A 10432-nucleotide genomic window follows, 5' to 3' on the forward strand; every position below is an offset into this window, starting at 1 on the left:
AGTGGGCTCTGAGCCTGCTGGGAGATTGGCTGGCATTTCAGCAGCTGAGGGGGCTGCCCCGTGCCTGAGCTGTCACACTGACTCACCTGCCACAGCAGCAGCTCTCAGAGCAGTGGGAGGGGAAAAAGCAGGGCTTGGAGGAAGATGTGCACTCCACAGGGTCTCTGCTCCCTCCCCTCCCATTCTACCCCAGAGATGTGCCTTCCAGGTGTCACTCTCTTCATTCAGATGCAGGACAAAAATTCATGGTGTTTCTCAGCCCCCTCAGCACCCCATCCACGTTTGTCACGGGATAATGTGGTATGAGCAAGTTCAAAAGTGAGAAGGACAATTGTTCTATCTTGCCTGCTTCCTCACTTCACCAAAATGTCTTTTTTTGTTGTTGTTTTTTTGTTTTTCTGCAGACAGGAGCAATTTCCCCTCACCAGGGACTGACCACGACCATCCCTGCTGAGTCAGTTCAGTCCCTTCAGTCCATATTCAATCCCCCTGAATGTGAAGTCAGGAGACAAATTCTGAGCTTTTACATGAGCTTCAAACTCCCTTTCCAATATCCATGAGTGATTCCAGCACACTATGGATAATATCAGTGTTCATTTTAATACCAACTACCTTCTCTCTCTGGGAATTTCCCCAGTGTTTTAGGACCACGGGGTGAGTTCCTCTTCCTGTCTTGGGTGCTGCTCCCTCTTTCTGTCATTCTTCTCCTCTTTCCTATTTCTCCTTAATATTTGTAATGCCATATCTGGCCACTCCAGCCCATTCCCATATATTAATCCCTCCATTCTTGCTACTTTCCAAGTCCCCTGTATGATAAAAAGACACCTGAGTATCTGCCTTAGCATTGACAAGTCATTAGAAAATAAATAGGAAAAGGGACAGCTCTCCTACATTTTTTCACCACTTTATTTCATGAGTAGGTAACTTCTGCATTAAAACTTTATCCACTGCTCAAAGCCCAATCCACTCACCTCACCACTAATGGCATCCTCAAAGGATTCAATCTCTGCTCTGAAGGTGTGTTTTCAGCCCTGAGTGGAAAAGCAGAGCTTTGATTTGGGGTTTTCAAGGAATCAGTAAAGAAGGATGAGGAGAAACGCCTCCAGGTCTGGGACCAGGGAAAGGAACTTCAGTGGTGCAGAGGGGTGGTGGGTAAGAGCTAATTAGCAGGAAAATGGGGTTGATAACCTGAATGATTCTTTGGATTCCATCACCTGACTGGTTAAAGCATCTCCTGCCCCTGCCATGAGCCCTTGGAATGCAGAGCCCATCCTCATGTGCGTGTCTGCAGCTCCCAAATGCTTCCAAATTAATAAGAATTCTAAATTATAATTGTTAACTGTACACTGTAATAAACTTCCTCTCATTTCCAGTCCTCCTACAAGCCAGAAAGCATCAGAATCCCCAGAACATTATTATTCAGGACATCAAACCCTCAGAGAACTCTAACAGTGTACAGGCTGCAAACCACAGGACTTCCATCCAAAGCAAACAAAACTCAATGAGAAAGGAAAGAAACCACTAATTCCAGTGGATTTTGTTCCTCCTTCCAATACTGCAAGCACATGGGTGAAACTTTTCCCTTTCTCCCTACACTCCAGTGTTTGATTTCCACCCTGAGGCCTTGTTTGCTGCCTTGCTTCTGAATCAGACTTGACTGGCACAAGTGTGATTGAGGAAAGCTCATAGTTGGTTCACTCCTGGAAAAAGGAAAAGAAACAAAAAGGAAAAAAAAAAAATTGGAAAAAAACGCAAACAACCCTGAGGAGAGAAGGAAGGGAACACCACAAAGGAGTTTAAAAGTTTGGGGAAATGTTGGTTGCTCTACCTTCATTCCCAAGGGTTGCTCCTTTCATATCCAATCAATACTGAGCTGGGAGTAACTCCCCAGGACTGATGTGCAGAGTACATTGAGTTATTTAATTTCAGCTTGTACTGGGAAGTCGTTTCAGTGGTGTTTCCTGGTGACTGGTTCTGTTCCATCCACCTCTGACGTACTGGGAAGTTCTGCACAGAGGAGAGAATGGAATTAAAAACATTGCCAAAAAGTAAAAGCAGAGAGAAACCCTTCAAAAGGAGGGAATGGGGGAAGATGAGGCAGCCAGAAGGCAAAGGGAGAAGAAAAGAGTTGTTTTTGTGCTGGGAAATGTGGTTTAGTGTCCAGAACTCAGCTGGTTTTCACTTGGGTCTTATTTTTCTGGCTATTTCCTACAATTGCTGGTATCTCTGGTTTGCTGGATGATGGCTTGAACACTTCCCTCTCCAGGCTCTGCTTTCATCTTCCCAGACTGAGAGAGATGGGAGCTGCTCAAGCTCTCCTGTGCCAACTCCAGGGTTTTTACCAGAGGCCAATATCCCCACGTCGAGATTGTAAATCTTTTCTCATCTATGTAAAGTTATTTTTAGTGCAGGGAAGACCCTGGCTGGCAGCAGAACAGTTCCCTTTGCTCAGCTCTTCATGCCAACAGCCAAATTTGATAAGCAGAGCTGTAGTCTTCTTCAGGGGGACACATTTTCCTGCTCAGAAAGGAACAGTGACACAGATGGAAATGGGTGTTTTTGGGAGTCATGGATTTATCTTCACTGCCTGGTTGGGTCCTTTTCCCACACCCTAACTCCAGCAGAATCTCCTGGCTCTGCTGCCATGTGCTGTCCAATGTGGGATTGTGGGGATCCATTCTGCATTCCCTCACAAATTCTGGGAATTGACCTCTCAGCAGTTCAAGGCAGAGGGTTCTGCCCCTCTCAGGTGAGACCCCACCTGCAGAGCTGCCTCTGGATCCTAGCACAGGAAGGACCTGGAGTGAATCCAGAGCAGGCACCAGGATGATCAGAGGGATGGAGCAGCCCTGTTGAGAGAATTTGGGTTGCTCAGCCAGGAGAAGGGAAGGCATCAGTGGCCTTGCAGAACTTGAAGGGAGCCTACAAAAATTTCTGGGAAGACCTTTTTCAAGGATATGGAATGACAGGACAAAGGGAAATGCTCTAAACTGAAAAAAACCCCTAGATTTACTTTAGATATTAAGGAAGAAATTCTTGGTTTTGAGGGTGGTGAGGCCCTGGCAGAAGGTGCCCAGAGAAGCTGTGGCTGCCCCATCCCTGGAAATGTCCAAGGCCAGGTTGAACAGGGCTTGGAGCAACCTGGGATAGTGGAAAGTGTCCCTGCCCATGGCAGGGGGTGGAATGAGATGATCTTGAAGGTCCCTTCCAATCCAAACCACTCCATAATTCTCTGACATTCTTCAATAATGTGATGAGTCTGGCAATGGGACTCCACTGACTGAAGCTTTCCAAGGAAACCTGCAGCAGCAGGCTCATGAAAGGTAGCAGGGAAGCAGGAGTGCCTTTCCTCTCTCCTTTTCTCTGGCCCAGGTTCTGAGCTGTGCCACCTACTTTGCTGCCCATCCTTTTTTACACACCTCTTCCAGCCTGAATTGCTTCTTAGGCTCTTTCACATTACACTGACACAGATGAATTTATTCCTCTGAATCTCCTCACACCCAGCATCATTTCAGTCTTTTCTGTCACCAGTTCTCAATTATGAACCATCCCATCTACTTTTCTTCCTTTGCTCATTGGTTCAACCCTTAGTGCTGCAGGCACCTTTAAGAAAGAAGTCATGAATATATTAAGAACTGACTTCATAACTAAGATAATTAGAACCTCTACAGGCCCTATTTCTATTCCATCCTCTGTGCTATCCCCGACCTTACACTTGCTCTTTTTTACCTGGTTTCCAGTCCACCTATTAAATAAATCCAAACTTCCCTAAATCAATGCTTGGAGCAAGTTTGGTGAGACACACAGGGTCTGGATTAACCCTTAATGCAGCAGAAAAATGTTCCCATAGGATAATTTGCTGGATAGCTGGTCCTCCTTCTCTTGATCTTTGTTAATAAGTGGATCTTGTTGTGGTTTTTGGGGTTTTTTTTTCTGCTGGATTTTCAGCTGGTTCCAGAGGAAGCCCAGGGTAGGAATGAAGTGTCAGTCAGATTCCCCACCAGCTGGCCTGTGAATAATCAAAGCTTTAGTCATGCATAACTAACATTTTATAAAGATGTCCTGGATGAGCACAGGGACAAAAAATCCTCCATGTCTCTCCCTTCCCATCCCTCTCACCAAGAAGTCAATAAATCCTTTTAGCCACCACAGCAGCAGCTCCCAAACCCTACAGAGGATGCCAGGATCTGACCTTCCTGCCTCTGCTGGTGTCAGAATCTGAGCAAGAACTTCTTCTCCCACACACAGCACTCGACTCTCCACTTCTTATCCCACTGGGAATGCAGGCACAGCACATGCCCCCACACCCAGCACACCAGGCAAGATGCTGTTACCTTGGCAATGGTTATCACAGGTCTGTGCAGGGGAGAGGGGCAGGACAATGCAGGATGGGGAAGGAGGAAATAAAGCCAACAAAAGAGATCAAATCTGAGATATGAGGCCCGAAATGCTGTGATAGGGGCAGCAGCTGGTAGAGGGAGACTGGGTTTGGGAATTATTTTGATTTTTTTAAATTTGAAGCATAGTTTTAAGATGGGCAGAAATGCTTTGACTCTGATTTCTTCCCAGCCTAAGAGGTTTAGTTGTGTTGAATTTTGTGTGATATCCATCAGTCTCAGTTCCCCAGATGTCCATAAACTCCCAGATCCAATCCCAAAGGATAGGCTGGAAGGTTCCTAAAAGCTAGAAGAGCATCCTGTGTTAGCAGGATGAAGTTTGCAGAGGTATCCAGTGAATCTGTGAGCCTGTAGGTTTGGGATCTAACCTCTGCAGAAGGGCAGGGTGCTGGTCAGACCCCCTGTGCTCTCATCTAGCCAAGATTTTGGAGCAAGGCTTGTCCTTCATACAGCTGGGCCTGAGGAAAATCCATAAGCTGAACCTTTTTTTTTTTCTTTTTCTTTTTTTCAGGTTTCCCCAAAACAAAAATGGCTTTTCTTTTGCTGGACTTCACCCCAGACTCTGTATTTTTAAACCAGTCCCAAAGAGAACAACAATGAGTTTATGGCACAACCCTCCCTAAAGAGAAATCCTTGTTGGAAAAGTTGATCCCAGGCATCAATACATGGATCACACAGGGATAACACAAGAGTGCAACTGCTCTGCTAATGAGCTCATCTGGGAAGCCTCAAAGCCTTTCAGGGGCAGCATCTGAACTGTTTTATGGTGTGTTTAAGAACAAATTGTTCTCTGTGAGGGTGGGGAGGCCCTGGCACAGGTTGTGGCTGCCCCATCCCTGAAAATGTTCCAGGCAAGGCAGGACAAGGTTTTGAGCAACCTGGAAGAGTGGAAAATGTCCCTGCCTGTGGCAGGATGAAATTTAAATTCCCTTCCAGCTCAGGACATTCTGATGATGATTTCAGCCACACCAGGGATGCTGAAGTGCCCTCTGCAAGGAGCTCAGTGGGCACCATGTGAATGCAGAAGACTAAACAGGATGAAATCCTTCCCCTTCCTCTACAACTATTTGTGTGTGATGCTTGTGAAAGTAAAGGAAACATTAGGAAGTGGGGGAAGACAAAGCTCTGCTTGCAGGTTTTGTTGTTAGCTGTTTTCAAACCAACAAGAATGGAAATGTGGAAAAGAGGGCTTTAAAAAGAATAGGAAAGAAATAGAAAACACCCCACATATACTTAAAAAAAAATAAAAAATAAATACTTCCCCTCCCTGGCAGCTCAATATCACAGGGCAGGGAGGTATTTTCCTTGCTTGCAGCATTTCCTGTGTCTGCCTTCCCACTGGGGCTTTCTGGATTTGTGAAAGGGAAAGGATGTTGTGCACAAAAGGAACTAAGCTGCCTGGGTGTAAAGGAGAGGGGGGAAGGACCAAAGAGAGGGAGAAAGGAGTCAGGAATAATAAGGGACACACAAACATCTTGTGCAAAGCAGAGGGGTTTGGAGCACTTAAGCATTTAAGCCTCTTGTTGAATTGTTTATTCTCGCCCAAAACAAGAATTGCTGATTGGTGACCAAAACAGCATTTTGATGGTTACCAAGGGGGTGGAGAGAGGGAGGTGGGGTAGCAATGAGGCATTTTCTGTGCATGGCTTTGAGGGAGATTCAGTGTGGCAGGAAAAGAGAGGCCTTGTTAGCACAGCATCAGGGTGGTCCTTGTGATGGACAAACCAGACAGGAGCCCTTGGCACGGCTCAGAACCACCCAGCCCTGCTGTGCAAAGGAGGAGAGAGCTCCTGCAGACCCTCCAGAGAGCCTGGAGGGAGCACTGGGATCCTTCCTGGATTTAAAGTGAGCACACACCAACTCAGCATGAGAGATGGGCAGAGCAAGAGATTGTTTAAATTCAGGAGTTCTGCTACGATCAGAATCTACTCACCCTTATCTCTCTAAAAGCAATGGTGGATGGAACAGCAGTGGCACTGAAGCACAGGGGTTGGTTTTGTTGTGTTGAATTTTGTGTGATATCCATCAGTCCCAGTTCCCCACATGTCCACAAACCCTCAGATCCAATCCCAAAGGACAGGCTGGAAGGTTCCTAAAAGCTAGAAGAGGTTACCCTGTTGGCATGATGAGGCTTGCAGAGGTATCCAGTGAATCCTGCAGTGTGGAAAAAGGTCTCTGTGCTGAGCTTAGTTTCCAACCCATGTCTCTTCCATGTTTTCTACAGAATTTAATTCTATTTAACTCCAGCACACCAAAATTTGCCAGGAAAAGGAGGACCAGCAGTGCATGATTGTAGAAAAAAAATTACAGTTGGATAGACATCCCTGCCCACCTTGGATTTACTTCTTGTTGAACATTTCCTCCAGGGAAGTTGCACTGGATGTAGCTAATCTAGGTTTAAACCAGACTTTTCCAGGCAAAGCTCTGGAACTGCCCAAGGAAAGGGTGAAGTCACTGTTCCTGAGGGGATTTAAAATAAATGTAGATGGAGATGTGGTTTATTAGTGGTTTGGCAGTGCTGGATTCATGGTTGGACTCAATGACATTAAAGATGTTTTCCAACCTAAGCAATTCTAAGATTCCATGACTATGTGATTCAAGGATTCCATGAACAGCTCACCAGCAAACACCATGAATTCCTGCCTAGAATATCACCCATTTCTGTGAGATGGAAATGTTTGCTGGAGCTTTCAGTCTCAAAATGCATTTCCATACCATGCCTTTTAGACAGTGATGATTTAAGAGCTTCTATTCTCTGCCATGAGTCACTTTGCAAAGAAAACTCTGGTGAAATCTGAAAACCTTAATTTCAATTTGAGGTTTGGAGCCTGGTTGTCCTTATCTCCCCCACAGTCCATGGAAGAGATGCCTCACTCCAGCCATGCAGGGACCTGGTGTTTAGGTAGAAATGTTTGGGTAGGTGGGAAGCATTCAGTCCATATGAGGATGTCCATTTATCTCTGGTTTTAGCACAGGTACCAACCTGAAAGGACCTGAATCAAGGCCAGCTCATTGGAATGTGCTTGCACTGACTTCTTTGTGCAGTACAGATGAAGCACTCAGGACAGGGCAGCAGAAGCAGAAATGAGCTCAAACAATTCATTTTAAAAGCTGCTCCACAGTCCTTAACCTTGATGCATTCCTGCTGCCTTGACAAATCCTTGTCTCTGACTATCAATCATATTAAGGCAACCCAGAAGTTGTTATCCCACCATTAACCCTGGACTGCTTGTTCTTTGCTTTGCTTGCAGAGTCTTTGAAGAGCAGGAGGATGCTGCATCTATTCAAACACCTCCAACAAGCACTGTGAGTAAGCAGCCTTTGGTCCTTGTTGAGGAGTTTTGGAGAGCCAGTCTTTAAAAACCTAATTTATGGAGAGGGGTTTTGTGTTAGAACAGTCACTGCTGCTGAGCTCAGTCAAATGGGAAAGGATGAAGCACAAGTAGGAAAAAAAAAATATTCAAAACCATAAAGAAATGAAGGATAAATAATATCAGCCTACATAAGGGACCAGTGAGTGGTCAAAGTGTTTGCATGTAAATGTTTGTGTCAGAAGCAAAATTTTGGACTGTTTGAGGAAGCACAATATGAGATTTCTTCCTGGACAGGGAAAGTGTCTCTGCTTTTGGCAGGGCTTGGAACTGGGTGATCTTTAATGTCCCTTCCAGCCCAAACCATCCTGTGACTCTCCCTGCCAACATCTACCAGGCAACCCTGGAAGAGTTATAAAAGCAAGACACAGGAGTACAAAACATTTACAAACAGTAGGCCAAACTGCTGGATTTCAAGCTGATAGAAGCTGACAATTTGCAGACATAACAGGTAAATCAGTTACACCAGGAACATTTATCATAATCAGCTGTGGAGTGTGAGCAGTCCTCCAGGAGGAACAGCAAATAACCAAAGAAGGATGCTGTCGAATTTTTTTAAGTATTTCCAGAAAAACAGCTCCTAAGGAGAAAAAAAAAAAAAAAAAAAAACCAAACAAAAAAACAAAACAAACAGCGAAAGACAAAGACAGAAGAACACAGAGAAACACTGAGACTGGTTCTGAATATCAGCTCCAGCTCTCTTACTAAGAAAGAGACTCCTGAAAACAGGGAGGCTACCAAATTCTCAAATGTGCCTGTGACCAACAGCCCACAACATCATTTTTAGCCAAAGTTTGTCTGGATCCTATTTCCTCCTTACATATAATTTTTATGTAATTCCTAATTAATCTCTATCTGATAAAAAAACCCAACAAACCAAAAAACCATAGAAAATATCTTATTTTCTTTCTCTATTTCGTCTTCCTTTTAATCAGACATGAACAAAAAAGGTGCTGCCCTAAATAGATTTGACTGGAGCTGTTGAACCCTTAACTTGTGAAAGGAGCTTCAACTTCTGCATGGTGACATCAAAATATAAATTTAATTTTCACCACGTGCCCATCACACTCCTCTGCCAAGGAGAACACACCTCAGACACCTGGAGTCTCCAGCCCTCCTGCTCTTCTTTTTCTGGCTGAAACCTCATCTCACTGAGAGAATTGATTTAATGTACACTTTTCCCCCCCTTTTTTTCTTTTGGTGGTTTTTTTTTTTTTTTTTTTTTTTTTTTGCTGATGTTGTTTTATCCCTTGTCTCTAATGGGAATGTATTATCTTTAACTCTTCTCAGAGCACTCAAGATGACGGGAAAGCTGTTGAAAATAAATTAGACTAAAATAAACTCCAATTGGAAATGCTAAGTACTGCATGTTCCTGCTTTAGGAAAATGAAATACTTCATTCACATTCCTGAAACAGGACTTGGGACCATTTCAAGTGTTGTGACTTTTTTTAAATCCTCCAAAAATAGTGAGTGAGCGTTATAAATTCTTACTTTTCTCATATGATAAGGAATGAATTCATTATTAACAGAGTTTTTCTCTCTATGCATTTAATCAGAGCTGGGCCTCATTAACTAAATGAACACATATTACAAGTGATTTTTGTCAAGTGCCTTTTTGACTGGTCACTGGGGATCACCTGAACACATCTATGCTGTAATTAATAATATCAAGATTAAAATGTTGTTGCTCCTTTACCTTACCTTCTAGGTGAATTTGGCTTTTTGCTAAAAGCTGGGTTTAGTCTAATTTGGAAAAGAATCATAGATACAAGGGATGGTTTGGGTTGTAAGGCACCTTAAAGACCATCCCAGGGACACCTTCCACTATCCCAGGTAACTCCAAGCCTTTTCCAGCCTGGCCTTGGACACTTCCAGGGATGGGCAGCCACAGCTTCAGGAATTTTCCAAGGATTTCTATAATTTACAAACAGGCAGAGGGACAGACTGCACTGGGGAATCCAGAGGACATGTGGACTTCACCTTCCTTTGTGTCTCCTTTGTAGTCCCAAATTTATTTTGCTCAGAGCTCCTGTTCCCCTCATCTTTTTTTCCAAGGACAGTATCCATGTAGATTAAGCTCAGGCAAAATACCCAAGTATAAGAAAATGACATACTGCAAGAACCCTTTCCTCGAGGAATAACCTTCCAGAATGAGTTACAGGATTTTCCAGGGAAAAAAACAAGATATATGAGGGTGGAGAGTGAAGTCCCCTGGGGGTACAGAGGCTCCAGAGAAGTCCCTTTCTCATAACTCCATTTGTTCAATATATTTTCTCTTCTCTCCCTTCCATTTCTTCTCCTTTCCATTTCCCCATCACATCTGGTCCTTTTAAACCTTTCAGTAATTCCTCTCTCCCCTCCCTGTCTGCTTCACCTTAAAACTCATGGTCTGTCCTTCCAGGTCACACTCACCTCCTAAATTGTTCTTCTCCAGAGTTTCCCAGCTGGTCCCTGCAATCTCCATCCCTATTTATCCCCATTCCCTGTGTCCTTGTCCTGAATAAAGACCTGGGGATGACCAACAGCTGAAACCTTGAAAAGTGAGAAGTTTTGAAAATGGAGCAGGGACATCTCATCTCTTTTGAGGGGAGTCAGGCAGGGAGTGGGGGAAAAAAAGAGCAAGAAGAAGCTTCTGTCACAAAGATTCTTTGCCCCTTATACC

At 44.2% G+C, this 10432-nt stretch overlaps 1 long non-coding RNA gene across 1 annotated transcript; it reads right to left on the reverse strand.

The window, feature by feature from the left end:
- Positions 1-3449: 3449 nt before the first annotated feature.
- On the reverse strand, positions 3450-6879 carry LOC306800592. The gene is made up of 2 exons (XR_013773867.1): positions 6706-6879; positions 3450-3603 (listed from the first exon to the last, which is right to left on the reverse strand). It is a non-coding gene; the product is annotated as an uncharacterized lncRNA (long non-coding RNA).
- Positions 6880-10432: the final 3553 nt, after the last annotated feature.

The sequence above is a fragment of the Erithacus rubecula genome (genome assembly GCF_903797595.1).
Source record: "Erithacus rubecula genome assembly, chromosome: 3".
Lineage (NCBI taxonomy): Eukaryota > Metazoa > Chordata > Aves > Passeriformes > Muscicapidae > Erithacus > Erithacus rubecula.